Raw genomic sequence first — 14,012 nt, forward strand, 5'->3', positions numbered from 1 at the left:
CGTTTGACCTTGATGACCAGTCTCATTCTTGAAACTCTTTCCTTAGCTTGCAGAACATTACACTCTGATGTTTTTTCTCCTTCCTCACTGCCTCTTCCTTCTCATCACTTTTGCTAGTTGGTGTGGACTCATATGTTTTTGTCCCTCTCTCCCCAATTTTTTAAAAATATGTATGTATTTTTGAGAGAGAGAGAGAGAGAGAGAGAGAGAGAGAGAGAGAGAGTGCAAATGGGGGGAGAGCAGAGAGAGAGGGAGACACAGAATCCAAAGTGAGCTCCAGGCTCTGAGCTGTCAGCACAGAACCCCCTCTCCCAAATTCTAATATTGAAGCCCTAAACCCCAGTGTGATGGTATTTGGTAGTAGGACCTTTGGGAGTTAATTAGGTTTAGATGAGGTCTTGAGGGTGGAGTCCCTATAATGGTCTTAGTGTCCTTAATGAGAGAGATCGTTGTTTGCTCTCTGTAACATGTGAGGATAGAGCAAGAAGGTGGCTATCTGCAAACCTTGATTAGGGCCTCCCAGGAACCACATCTGCCAACACTTTGATCTTGGACTTCCAGCCTCTAGAACTACAAGCAATAAATGTCTGTTATTTAACACCCCCTACTCCCCCCACCACCACCACCCCCCGCCCCCCAGGCTGTGGTAGTTTGTTATGGAAGCCTGAACTCAGACACTGGTACTTTCTTCTCTCTATGATACCTTAATGTCAGAGAGTCCCAGGATTTACCCTCAGACTCCTTTATTCACATATATTCCCTTTTTATCTCATCTGATCTCATGTTTTAGATACTAAATTTATATCTCCAGCCCTAATTCTTCCCAAACTCCACACTAGAATATCCCACTGTATACTCAAAAGCACCACTGGGTGTCCAACAGGCTTCTTAAACTAAACATGTCCCAAATGCACTCCTGATACCCCTTTTGAAACCCTTTCCCTTCCAACTCCTCTTTGGCTTTACTATCACTCCATACTGTATTCTTAGATTTTTGTTTTATTAACTTGTCTATATTCTCTTCCTAGAGTGTATGAAGTTTTGTTTTATTCACTGTGTGTCACTGGGGCGCCTAGAACAGGGCACTGTAAATATTTTTTGCTGAATAAAATTCTCCTTTTTCTCTTCTCCTTCCACCTCTCTTTCTCCTCCTTCCTGCTTCTAAAAGGCCCTCCTGAGGAGTGATACATCAGTGCCCATTCAGCTTCACTAGCTCAGTATGTGAGGGGCTAGAGTTATACTTGGCCAAGGAAGGGACAGATCTGGCACCAGGGGTAGGAATCCTGAGCAGACTTAGTGCCACGACCATCTCAGCTCAGAAAGTAAGTTTTACCTGTTCTGTGTGGCTTCTATTGTGTTTTGATTTCTCAGGTCTGAAGTTTGCCCTCTCAAAGGAGGAAATGGGTTATGGTCCTATAGCCTATGGGCTGCGTGGGTCGGGGTGAAGCTGGGTTTGAGGAGCAACAAGGGTCACACCAGCTCAGCCTGCCCAGTCGCTGCCCGCCATCTTAGAAGTCTGCCTACCACAAAATACATCTTTGTGAGGGGGAAAGATAAACCCAAGAATATCCACTGTCTGTCTTCACAGAGAAGGACTGAGACAGACAAGCATGGCTACCTTTGTGATCTGCAACCTTCATTAAGGACATCCCGCTCCATCTGTTTGAAGCCTTTCCTTCAGAACTCTAGAGGAGCAACACTTCCTATAACTGCTCCCTGATGAAGAACTGTTATTCCACACAAGTGAAAATGTCTGCCTAATCAAAGTCTCCTTCTTTCAGGATTTGAGTGATTTTAAAAAATAGAGGACGGTTAACTACGTCTGAGTGGGCAGTAGACTCGGCTCCTCTCCTGTCTTGACACTTGTGGCTTCTCTGGAAGCTTTGATTCTCTTCAGGAAGGCTCCTAGCCTAGGGACACCATTGTATACATTAGAAAAAGGTGGTTTCTTGTGGTAGACATAGCCCCGGGGGCATATGGACTGGTGAGAGGGTCTGGGGCTGGGCTTCAAGACGTTCCCCCTCAGAAAACTGCCTGGTTTTCTTGCCTCTGGTGCCTTCTATTTCCATCTTACATTATTCTTCTATATATGCACATCACCCTGTCCCCCGCCAAAGGAAAAATATGTGAGAGAGAGACAACTTCAGTCTTTGGCTTCTCCACCTTCCTCCGGCAGAACTTCTATCCATAGGAGGTTTAGAAGCCTGTCTCTCTGTGGATGACTCAGATTCACACCCCCAGCCCCAGCCTCCCTCCTCAACTCAGTCTCTTGTCTAAATATCGCAGGATTCCTTCCAACAGGTTCACAGAAGACACATCATCCTTTCCCAAAGCCTGCCTCATACATTCCTAGCTCTTCAGTAGAGATGTCATCCTCCCTGTTATCCACTCTACAAACCGAAGTCAGCCTCCACCACTCCCTCTACCCTCCTCATGCAGCCTGCTTGCACTCCTTTGCAAGGACTGTGGCATTGGTCCTTGTCAGCATCACTGTGCCACACTGGTCTAAGCCCTTAGTGTCACCTGTCTGTACTGTATTTCAACAGTTTTATGCCTTCTTTGGTCTCTTTCCTTTCCTCTTTCAGTGGTTCTCAATCAGGGGCAATTTTGTGCCACCCAAAAGATATCTGTCAATGTCTGAAGATACCTCGTTTACCACCCCTGGGAGTGCATGCTAGCATCTAATGGATAGAGGCCAGGGATACTGCTTAAACACCCTACAGTATACAGAACAGTCCCTCAAACAAAAAATCATCCAGCTCCAAATGTCAATAGTACTGAGATTGAGAAACCTTGCTTTGTGTCTATTCCTTTAAGTTTCTTGAATGTTATAGCCTGACTCTTCCTAAGAAAAAGCACTTTGTGTACATTACCCTCTGGCGGAAAAAAAAAATTCCCCACTTCTTATATACATGCAAGTCTTTCTCTGCCTCAGATACCCTTCCCCTTCATTTTTTTAAATAAAAATTTTAACGTTTGTTTTATTTTTGAGAGTGGGGGTGGCAGAGAGAGAAGGAGATACAGAAGCAGGCTCCGGGCTCTGAGTCAACACAGACCCTAAGTGGGGCTTGAACCCACAAAAGATGAGATTATGACCTGAGCTAAAGTCAGATGCTTAACCGACTGAGCCACCCAGATTCATTTCTATGCCAAGATATCTCCTCTTTCTCTCTTTTTTCTTTTATAGTTTATTGTCAAGTTGGTTTCCATATAACACCAGTGCTCATCCCAACAAGTGCCCTCCTCCAGGCCCATCACCCCTCTTCCCCTCTCCCCCACCCCCATGAGCCCTCAGTTTGTTCTTAGTATTCAAGAATCTCTCATGGTTTGCCTCCCTCCCTCCTCCCAACTTTTTTTTTCCTCTTCCCCTCCCCCACGGTCCTCTGTTAAGTTTCTCCTGTTTCACTTACAAGTGAAAACATGATATCTGTCCTTCTCTGCCTGACTTATTTCACTTAGCATGACACCCTCGAGTTCCATCCACATTGTTTTGAATGGCCAGATTTCATTCTTTCTCATTGTCATGTAATAGTATTCCATTATATATATAAACCACATCTTCTTGATCCATTCATCAGGTGATGGACATTTAGGCTCTTTCCATGATTTGGCTATTGTTGAAAGTGCTGCTATGAACATTGGAGTACATGTGCCCCTATGCATCAGCACTCCTGTATCCCTTGGGTAAATTCCCAGCAGTGCTATTGCTGGGTCATAGGGGAGTTCTATTATTAATTTTTTGAGGAACCTCCACACTGTTTTCCAGAGGGACTGCAATATCCTCTTTCTCTTAAAGCTCATAGTAAGGGGTCTAGCTTGTGTGCTGGGCTAGTCCATTTGTCCCTCTGGATCCACTCTCTGCTCTTCTCTCTCCTTATCTGTGCCCCAGGACTGTGTCTTCTGGCTCCCTTTCTCTATAGGTTCTGGGTAGGTTTGGCCTGTGGGAGGTATCAGCAGGGGATCACAGGTTGGGTCTTTACTCTCCAATTCCAACCTGAGCTTCCTGACCCTCTACAGCCTCAGCTTGGGTGGATCATCCCCTCTTCCATTGCACCAACTCTTGTGGGGCTCCAGTGACACCAACCTTGTGTTGCCTCAGGCCAAGTGACAATGGCTCCCCACTGTTGCTAGTCCCTGAGTTCACCACTGTGATTAGTCGTCTTAAGTCTGCCCACACCTCACTCAATATTTCCTTAGTTAACCTCTCTCTAGTTAAATCCTTTGAGTGTGCCATCTGCTTCCTGCTGGATCCTCAGGGCCTTGGCAGTCACTTGAGGATTCGCCTTTCTCTTGGTTCCCACACGGAACTTATAGTCAGGACTGCTCCCGTGTCATTCAGTGTGCACAGCATTTAAACACCTAGTATTTCCTGTTTCCCAAACACATTGGAAACTCCACCTGTGGGTAGAGGCTATTTATTATATCATGTACACACCCTTGGCATAGAGCTATGCTCAATGAACATTTACTAAGGAAAATCATAATAAAATGTATTGAAAAAAATCACCTGATTTCATGAATAAAGTGTTCTGAATTTAAATTACTTATTTTCTTTCCTACCATTGGTATTTGGGGTGATTTGAACTCAACTTTACACAGCATTTTAAAACCAATTGTGGCATGGGATTTAGGACTTGAGAGTGGCTTTTCAGCTGCTGTGAGTGCTTCCTTCTTGGTTCCTGGTGGCATTCTGTGTGTTTGTGGCTGCTGAATAGGGACTTGGAGTAAAGTTGGGGCTTTCTGTATTGGATTCCTCCCTTGAAACCAACATCCTCTCCCTTCAGATCTCTTTGATGTGCTCATTCTATTGCTGGTCTGCAGGGACCAAATGTTCTGTTTGCCCTCTGAGTCTAAGACTTGGTGCTGCATTTGCCCAAACTTGTGCTTTGTAAATACCTTTTTGTCCCACAATTCACTTCGAGCTCTTATTTAAATATTTAATGATGCAAAAATTGGTGTAAGTGCTTCCTTAGGGAATCTTGGGAAAGTACAGGGATGTAATCAAATGGTTTGCAAATTGTACTTACTTATTTATAACTCTAATTTGAAAAGAAGGAGCAGAGTTATCACAAAGGATGTTCGCATTTCACAGACACCTTACCTAAGGAATGAGGGGTAATCATTCTCAAGAAAAAGGGGAAATGCCAAGTTATTTCTTAGAGTTATTGCTTCGTATCCTTCCTGTGTTGTAATGGTTGTTTGTGTGGGCAATTAAAAAAGCTATTTCTTCTACTGTCTGCTAAATATGCCTTCATCTGCCTAATTCTGCTATGTGTGGGGTCTCGGTTTGACCAAATAGTTAGTTACTTTCATGCCAAAAATCCACACCCAAGTTCTGTTTCTTTTGTACCAGAAAGATGACAAAGATGAGTAGAAAGGAGTGGTAGGCATGCTGGTCCTCAGTTCACCTTGATTTCATGAAAGGGCTTGGAAAATATGAGGCTGATATGGGCTGAGCAGGGGCACATTATGACTTTCATGGGCTTCAGGCACTTTTGCCTTCATGGGAAAAAAATATGAAAGCTTATATTTTACAACTGTGTTGGCAAATATAAGACAAGGACTAATATATTATCTATTGAAACATTGTTGTGGACCTATAAAAGCACTGTGGTCCCTAGGTACTGTGTCTCTTATGCCTAATGAATGTTAGCCCTATAAATGGGCAATGGAAAAAGATGGTAGCTTGACTCCTCATTTTCAAGAACTAAGGATGCCTAGATTCCAGTCTGTTCTCAACAGTGCCTAAGTTGGGAGATTTTGATCACAAGTAAGGTGGATGAGTCATCTTCCTTTGACAGGCTTGGGGTCTTTGGAGGATTGGGGAGAGGTGAATCACGAAGCTCAGCCACCTCCCAGATACGGGCTGGTTATCTCTTCATCTTGTTCAGGGGTGACATCACTTCTATACAGGTTAGAGATGGTGTGGCAGTCTCTGCTATGGAAGGTCCAGGGTGAATGTCCCATCTCACAGACAGGGAGCCTAAGGCACAGTAAGATGAGCTTGGGTGGCCTCTTCACTGTAGCTGATTCAGATTCTAATGCCTTGCTCTTTTCTTGGCAGCAGAAAGAGAAAGCACTTAAAGTAATTTTTTTCTGACAATAAAAGTCATACTGGTTTATTAAGAAATTTGGAAAATAAAAGAAATCAAGAGAAGTTTAAAAAAACCAAATTCTCTTAATCCTACCTCTTAGACCAACCACTGCCCACTGCCCCATGAAGTTGTATAAATGGGTGAACCAAACCCTTGGGACAGGACTACTCAAGTTCCCAGGAGCCAACCAGCAGTGCTGGTCATTGCTGCCAGTTCTGCTTGGTGTCACCCTCAAGTGTAAGATGGCTAGGTTTTACTGCACCCCTTACCCCCTCCAAGGCTTATAAGCTATAATGTTAACTACAGCAGGTAGATTATAAACTTTATATACAATATAATTTCAATAATATAGGACCATGCATAAAAAATTGAGAAAGTCAATATAATTTTATGTCAACAGGGGTACACGTCCATAGAGGCTCCTGTGTGGGTGAGGAATAGCTTTCTGGGGGGGCGGTAGCTTTGTAGCGCTACATAAACCCATCCTCACAGGCAATTTCCTGTGCATGGGAAATTTCCTATGCAATTTTGAGGCAGTTTCCTATGAATAACATTGCTGCTGTTTCTACTCCTAGAAGAGTTCCCTAGGGACAGTGATGCCTCCATGTATAAACCCCAGGCCTTTAGAGGTAGCTGTCTTCCCTCATGTCATTTTCCCTGTGCCCACCCATGAAGCAGCAGTTTCGGCAGGCTCCCATTTGTATTCCAAGGCTGGCGGTGGGGTTTCCTAGCTATCCTCTTGGGAACATGATTCTATTCTCTACATAAAAGCAAGGATACAATTAAAGCTACGCATCAGAGAGCAATCAAAGGAACTAACAACTCCGCATTACTGTGAAGAGGCTGCCACTGAATGAGGAGTTTCTGTAGCAGCTTCTCTTACCACAAATGCAGAAGAAGGGCTCCTGGCACCTCTGCAGACCCTCGGAGGTAAAGCCTTCCCTGCAGGCAGGAATCTGGCTCATCCCAGAGAGATGGGGACCTGCAGATGGATGGTCTGGTCCTGTGTCTTATGTGTCCCTTAGTTCCCTAGATCCTGCCTGCTGAGCTTTCATCCCCTGTCTGTTTTCCTTGATGAAGACAGAGAACATTGGCCTGTGTCCCCATCTGATAACCTTATAAAACTTGATGCTGGATTTCCTCTAAAATGTCTACGTCAAGCCCAGAATGTTAGAATGCCATGCTAAGAAACTAAGTTGAAATGGTATACCTGATAATTTAATTAAATATATTTGTTCAAGTAGCTACTATGTGCCAGACAGGAAAGAAATAGGGAAACACAGATCAAACCAGAGGTCATTAGCATGTGCTACCTCACAGCTACATTCAAAGGCCCCAAATCCTTTTCAGGTTTTTAAAGTGAGCTTTGAAGGCAGAGTCTTAGTTTTGTTACCTACAGATGAGGATAAAAATCCTATTTCAGAGATTGTAGAATAAATGAAATAATTTAAGCAAGGCACAATTCCTAATAGTGGAAGACCCCCTGTAAATGTTGCTCCTTTCTTTACGTTTTGTAATGATTTGGCGATAGGGCCATCAGAGACATTGGGGTGTAAAAAGAAACTGTTTTTTTACTGTGAATTTTTAAATGTAATTTTGACTTAGCAGATCAGCTATAATTCTCAATTGGCTTCCCACAAACTCAGTTATGACCTATTATTAACATGTCAACATTTATTCACTCAACAAATATTTCTAAAGTATCTTTTATGGTGTAGTCAATGTATGTTAGGGAATAGCACCCACCTTTAATATAAGCTTGGTTTAGACATAATCAGGAAGGGAAATCTGCCAGGAAGAAAATCCTATATGGAAGGAGTTTCCAGGACAGCGGAAGATGGGCTCAGAGAAACACAGCTGCCATCAGAGACATTTCTCAAATGCTGGCAAAAAAAACTCCTAACCAATGCCTGACTGTAGAAGAATCCTGGGAGCCTGGACTCTTATTCTTGAATTGCATTTATTCTGGGAACCAAGCAGAGTGCTGTGTCAATCTGCTAAGAGGGAGGCAGAATTATAAATAGGATGTGTGCTGGAAATAGGAAATAAGATGAAAGATGGCATTTGGGGCTTTCGTGGCTCATCCCCCCACTCCCTTAAGCAGAGGGAGAAAAGCCATCCAGTTCTGCTGGGGGCAAGAAATTCAGGGGCCATCGTTCCCAGAGAAGTGGAAGGGAGAAAGGAAGTAGGAAGTATGGTGGTGGTGAAAGCAGAGGTGGGGAAGAACCCAGCGAGGTGCCAGCGGAAGGGCGGACAGGTGAGCCGGCCCCCCAGGCAGATGAGATGACATTAAAGAGAAAAACTCAGTGCTAAGAGAGAGTGTGAAGATTTTACCCAGCTGGACAGAAACCTGAAATAGCAAGATAGTAATCACACATGACCAGAGAGAGGGATTAGGTAGGAAAAGAATTAAAAAGCTTAAACCATAAAGATGGGATTAGGTGACAAAGCAAATATGACTGTGGGAAAGAAGACCAGGCCTGATCAGTAGCATTCCCAGGTAGCTCCATTTACCCTCTCCCCCAGCTCTCAAGCGGGATTTCTTCAAAGGCATTAGTGAATCTATAATCCGAGTGGAGAAAGGGTGTTCTAGCTATTGTTGAGGGAGACTAGAGTGGAAGCAAGTCTTGGAATTGGAAACAGTTCTAGTCTCGCTGTTGCCATTAACTAAACATACGGCCTCAAAGAATTTACCTGAACTCTGTGAGCTGGGTTTGAATATAGACTCTGCTATGAACTGTTGGATCTTGAATGATTTTCTTTCCTTATAAACTCCCTTTTCTTTTTCCATATAGTGATGTATAGTAGATTGTGTCTTAAAGCTGCTGCCATGTGGATGAATGCTTAGGGTGGGAGAGAATAGTAACCCCTAAGGTAATCTATTCTGTAGTAGGGAACAACTCTCAAAGTCAACATCCAGCTTAGATGCTAGAAGATGCTAGCCTTAAGTCCTATTCTAGCCAGAGTGTGCCCCCTTTTGATATTGGAGACAGCCATGCCTCTTAACCATCTCTCTCTTGCACAGGAGCCAAGTCTGGATCTGTGCTGCTTAAATCAGGGAGGCCCAGCAATGTTAGGGGAGTTCCTAGCCACTACCCACCCAAGATAAGGTGAGAAGGTGGTCTATAGATAACACGAAATGGAGGGTCCTCAAAGAGGCACTGAGGGAAACAGTAAAGAAGCACCCTGCCAAGAAGATGAGGCATATCTAGTTATCTTGCAAATAGAAGGTATGGAGCTGTAGGTATGGTTCTGCTTCATTGCCCCCAGTGATCTCTTTCTGAGGTCAAAACAAGGATTTGGAGAAGTCAGAGTATACTCAAGTACAGTAATATTCAGAAGTGTACTATGAAGTGGTTTTGCCCAAACTCATTAATCAAAAACAGCCACATGTATATATAGAAACTTGCCTCCTTTTACCTTACAAATTACATTAACAAGTCACTTGATAATGTGACACACATAATGTGTCTTCCCGTTGGGCCATGTGATCTGTTAAGGTTTCATCGGCCCTATAAAGATTATCTACATGACCTATAAGGATTCTCTTGCTTCTTCTCTCCCCTCCTGCCCATTGCACCCCTTCACTCTCCAAAGGAACTAGTTTATAAATCAAATCCTCATTAGAGAGATAAGGTTGAATCTTATCAGCATTTTATTACTTCATCTGGTAGGGGAATCCTCAAAGTGTTCAAACCTTACACATTTTCAATGATAGGTATCAGTCTGAGGACTGGCTTACTCGGTCACTGCCAGTGGGCATAAGCGAAATCCTGGCCTAGGAGACAGGAGACTCATTATTATATTAAGGATTGTAAAATGCCCCCAACCCCCACCCTCCGCCATCTGGATGAATGTGAGTTTTGGTCAGAAACCATCCTTGTGTGAAACCATTATCAGTAGGCAGTGTCCCCTCTGCTACAGGTGTTTGATCATAGTGACCAAGTGTGGTGTTATGGTTAATGTATTGAGTACCATTGCCTCTTGGGAGGCAAACCTTCATAAGGATGAAGTAGTGGTAGAGTCAGACTGAATATTGTTTGGGATTAGAACTTCTTTTGAGTTAGGGCCTTGTTCCTCCACCGGCTATCCTGGACAGGCACTGTCAGCATAGCCTGGGGGCTTGTCAGGAAAGCGGAGTCTCAGGCCCCGTACCAAGCTACTGGATCAAAATTGCATGTGACAAGATTCCCAGGTAATTTGTATGCCCATTAAAGTTTAAGAAGAGCTGGGTCAGGGTGCTCCTTTAAAACGAATATAAATGTCCCTTCTAGAAGGTTACTATTGGCCAGTTATTTAATATTTTGAGGACGGTTTAATCAGATTACTTCCCATTTATTCCTTAGCTTAAATAAGCCAGGGAGGAATTTTGTTTGAAAGAGGAGAAACTACCGAAGTCCCAGGCCTTAACTCCATGCTACGTGCTATGTCTCTATGTGTTAAGTCCCTATGTGCTGCTATGTGGCACATAGTAGAATTCAGGAGATTTTATTTGGCTGAATAACTGATTCACAAAAAGTAAGAATATGTGGTTCTGTGGTTTCACTCATGACCATATGTAAAGGTGTAGTAGATAGAATAATAGATCTCAAAATGTCAACGTCCTAATCCCTGGAACCTGTGAAACTGTTACCTTATGTGGCAAAGGGGGATTAATCAGCTGATTTTAATATAGGAAGATCACCCCAGATTATCCAGGTAAACCCCATGTAATTACAATGGTTCTGAAAAGTGGAAGAGGGAGACCACAGAGAAGTTCAGAATCAGGGAAGGAATGTGAGAAGAACCAGACTTGCCCTTGGCAGCTTTGAAGACAGAGGAAGGGAGCTGTGAGTCAAGGAATGTGGGCAATCTCTAGAAGCAGGAGAAGGCAAGGAAGCAGATTCTCCCAGAGAGCCTCCAGAAAGGAAGGCAGCCCTTCTACACTTTGTTTTTGCCCAGGGACACCTGTGTTAGACATCTTACCAACAGAGAACTGTCTGACACTGCGTTTATGTTATTTTAAGCCACTAAACTTATGGTACTTTGTTGAGGCATCAATGGGAAAGTGATATACTACACTAGAAAACAGTTTGTTCATTTTGGATATGCAAACAAACACAGAAGCAGCATGTGTATGTGTGTGTGTGTGTGTGTGTGTGTGTGTGTGTGTGTGTGTGTATGTGTATATATGTGTATTGTGTATGTATGTGTGTATGTACAAATCATCTGTCTATGTCTAATTTTCTTCTTTTAAAAAAACTTTTAAGCTTATTTATTTTTGGGAGAGAGTTGGGGATGGGCAGAGAGAGGAAAGAGAGAATCCCAATCAGGCTCCCACAGTCAGTGCAAAACCTGACATGGGGCTTGCTATCATGAACCATGAGATCATGACCTGAGCTGAAATCAAGAGTCAGTCACTTAACCAACTGAGCCACCCAGGGACCTCCCAATTTTCTTCTTTCTTATATACTTTGGAAGTCAGATGCATATGCCTGCATTAATCCTCTTCTCATTTCACAGAATATCATCATCTACCCATGGAAGTGTTCTCTTTTTTTTGTAAGAAAAAATGTTTATTTTATTGTTTTTTTCCCCCTTCATCCACCATTCTCAACCCCATGCCCTCCTCCCACAGGCATCCACTTGAATATATTTAATATAATCTTTCCAATCCATTTGATAGATGTTTATTTAGCTATATGAGCACACTTATAAAAATACACAAGGCTGTTTTATGTGGGTATGTAATATATAAATGGAATTATGCTATAAATCTCATTCTGTTTTTACTTTTTTTTCTCTCAACTCTGTTCTTGAGATCAATCCAGACTGCTGTATGGAAATCTAGTTCATTATCCTAGTGTATACATATAGCACATTTTACTTGTACATTCGTTAAAGATGGACACCTACATTACCCCCGACAGTATGACTGTGAACTTCCTAAGATATACCTCCTTGTGTTCCTAGGAAGAATTTCCCTAGGTGTGTACCCTTACATCAGCTTGCTAGATTTTAGGGTACCTGATTGCCCTTCAGAATGGCTGCAGTGAGTGAAGGTCTTGTTTCCCTACATCTACCCCAAAAGCACAAATAGCTGTGGGCAGCAACTAGCTGTGAAGGTAAGTATAGATGATTTAGTGGAAATCATGCTGTGAATGCACAATGAGCAGGGATAAAATAGAAAATAATTCTTGGAAGAGGAGAGTCTTGCAAGAAGTGACAGATGTGGCTAAGAAGGGGAAAGCCTTTCAGGCAGAGAGGATATGATCAGGGCTCACAGGAGCCCAGTGAGTGGTCCTTAAGGTCAGAGATGATCTCTCTCCTTCTGAATGGTCCACCGTTTGCAGCCTCCTACTCACTCTCCACCCAAGGAAACAGATCTCTGAACGTTCCTGAGTACATGAGGGTTCTTAGGTTCCAACTCCCTCTCTTTAATTCTTCTCTTCGTCACTCTGTAGATTTATACAGTTTGACAAAATATATAAAATTGATGAGTTTTGACAGAGACATACCTCTGGGACATCACCCGTATAACCAACACAGAGAACATTTCCATTCTCCCCCAAACCTTTCTTGTACATGTTTGTAATCCACCTTTCCCTCTACCCCTAGCCCCATGGACCACTGATGTGCTTTTTGTTACTATAGGGAAGTTTGCATTTTCCAGAATTCTGTACAAATAGGATTTTACAGTAACTACTCTTTTGTGTCTGGCTTTTTTTCCCCCCCACTGAGTATAATTATTTTGAGATTCATTCATCTTAGTGGCATATAAATAATTTTTCTTTTTTTTGCTGAATGGTATTCCCTTGTATGAATATATGACATTTTATTTATTTACTTGTTGAAAAATATTTAAGTTATTTTCTGTTTGGGGCTATTATGATTAAAACTGCTGTGAATATTCATGTATAAACTTTCATGTTTGTTTTAACTCTTTTGGATAAATAGGAGTTCAATGACTGGATCAAATGACAGGTGTATGTTTCACAATTTTAAAAACCAATACACTTTTTTTCAAAGTGGTTGTATAGTTTACACTTAAAAAAATTTTTTTAATGTTTATTTTTGAAGGAGAGAGAGACAGAGCATGAGCAGGGGTGGGGCAGAGAGAGGGAGGGAGACACAGAATCCTAAGCAGGCTCCAGGCTCCAAGCTTTCAGCACAGAGTCCTATGCAGGGCTCAGACTCACAAGCTGTGAGATCATGTCCTGAGCCAAAGTCAGACTCTTAACCACTTAACTGGTTAGCCAGCGGAGCCCAGGTACTCCCAGTTTTACACTATTCACAGCACTGTAGAAGAGTTCCAGTTGGTCCACATTCTTGCCAACAGTTGATATGATCAGCCTTTTTAATTTTTTATCATTTGAATGGTATTTCACTATAGTTTTAATTAGTACAATGACCAGTGCACAATACCAACTAATGATGTTAAGGATTTCTTTTGTGCTTATAGCTTCCTTGGTGAACTGTCACTTCAAATTTTTGCCCCTATCAAAATGGTTTTGTTTGATTTTTATTATTGAGTTGTAAGAGTTCTTTATTTATTCTGGATATAAGTCCTGTGGAAGATTTGTGTATTGCAAATAATTTCTCCCATTCTGTGGCATAACTTTTTAATTTTTTAACAGTGTCTTTCAAAAAGCAACATTTAAAATTTTTGGTTAGGGGTGCCTGGGTGGCTCAGTTGGTTAAGCATCTGACTTTGGTTCAGATCATGATCTGCATTCTGTGGGTTCCAGCCTCACATTGTGCTCTGTGCTGACAGCTCAGAGCCTAGAGCCTGCTTTGGATTCTGTGTCTCCTTCTCTTCTGCCCCTCCCTGACTTGCTCTCTCTCTCTCTCTCTCTCTCTCTCTCTCTTTCTCTAAAAAATAAACATTAAAAATTTCTTTGTTACATAAAATTTATCAAGTCTTTTTTTTAATTGTTC

At 42.4% G+C, this 14,012-nt stretch overlaps 1 long non-coding RNA gene across 1 annotated transcript; it reads left to right on the forward strand.

Annotated features, from left to right (window-relative positions):
• The first annotated feature begins 1,229 nt into the window (after positions 1-1,229).
• Positions 1,230-1,831, forward strand: LOC115292968. Its single transcript, XR_003909271.1, has 2 exons — positions 1,230-1,322; positions 1,589-1,831. It is a non-coding gene; the product is annotated as an uncharacterized LOC115292968 (long non-coding RNA).
• Positions 1,832-14,012: the final 12,181 nt, after the last annotated feature.

The sequence above is a fragment of the Suricata suricatta genome, chromosome 5 (assembly GCF_006229205.1).
Source record: "Suricata suricatta isolate VVHF042 chromosome 5, meerkat_22Aug2017_6uvM2_HiC, whole genome shotgun sequence".
Classification (NCBI taxonomy): Eukaryota; Metazoa; Chordata; class Mammalia; order Carnivora; family Herpestidae; genus Suricata; species Suricata suricatta.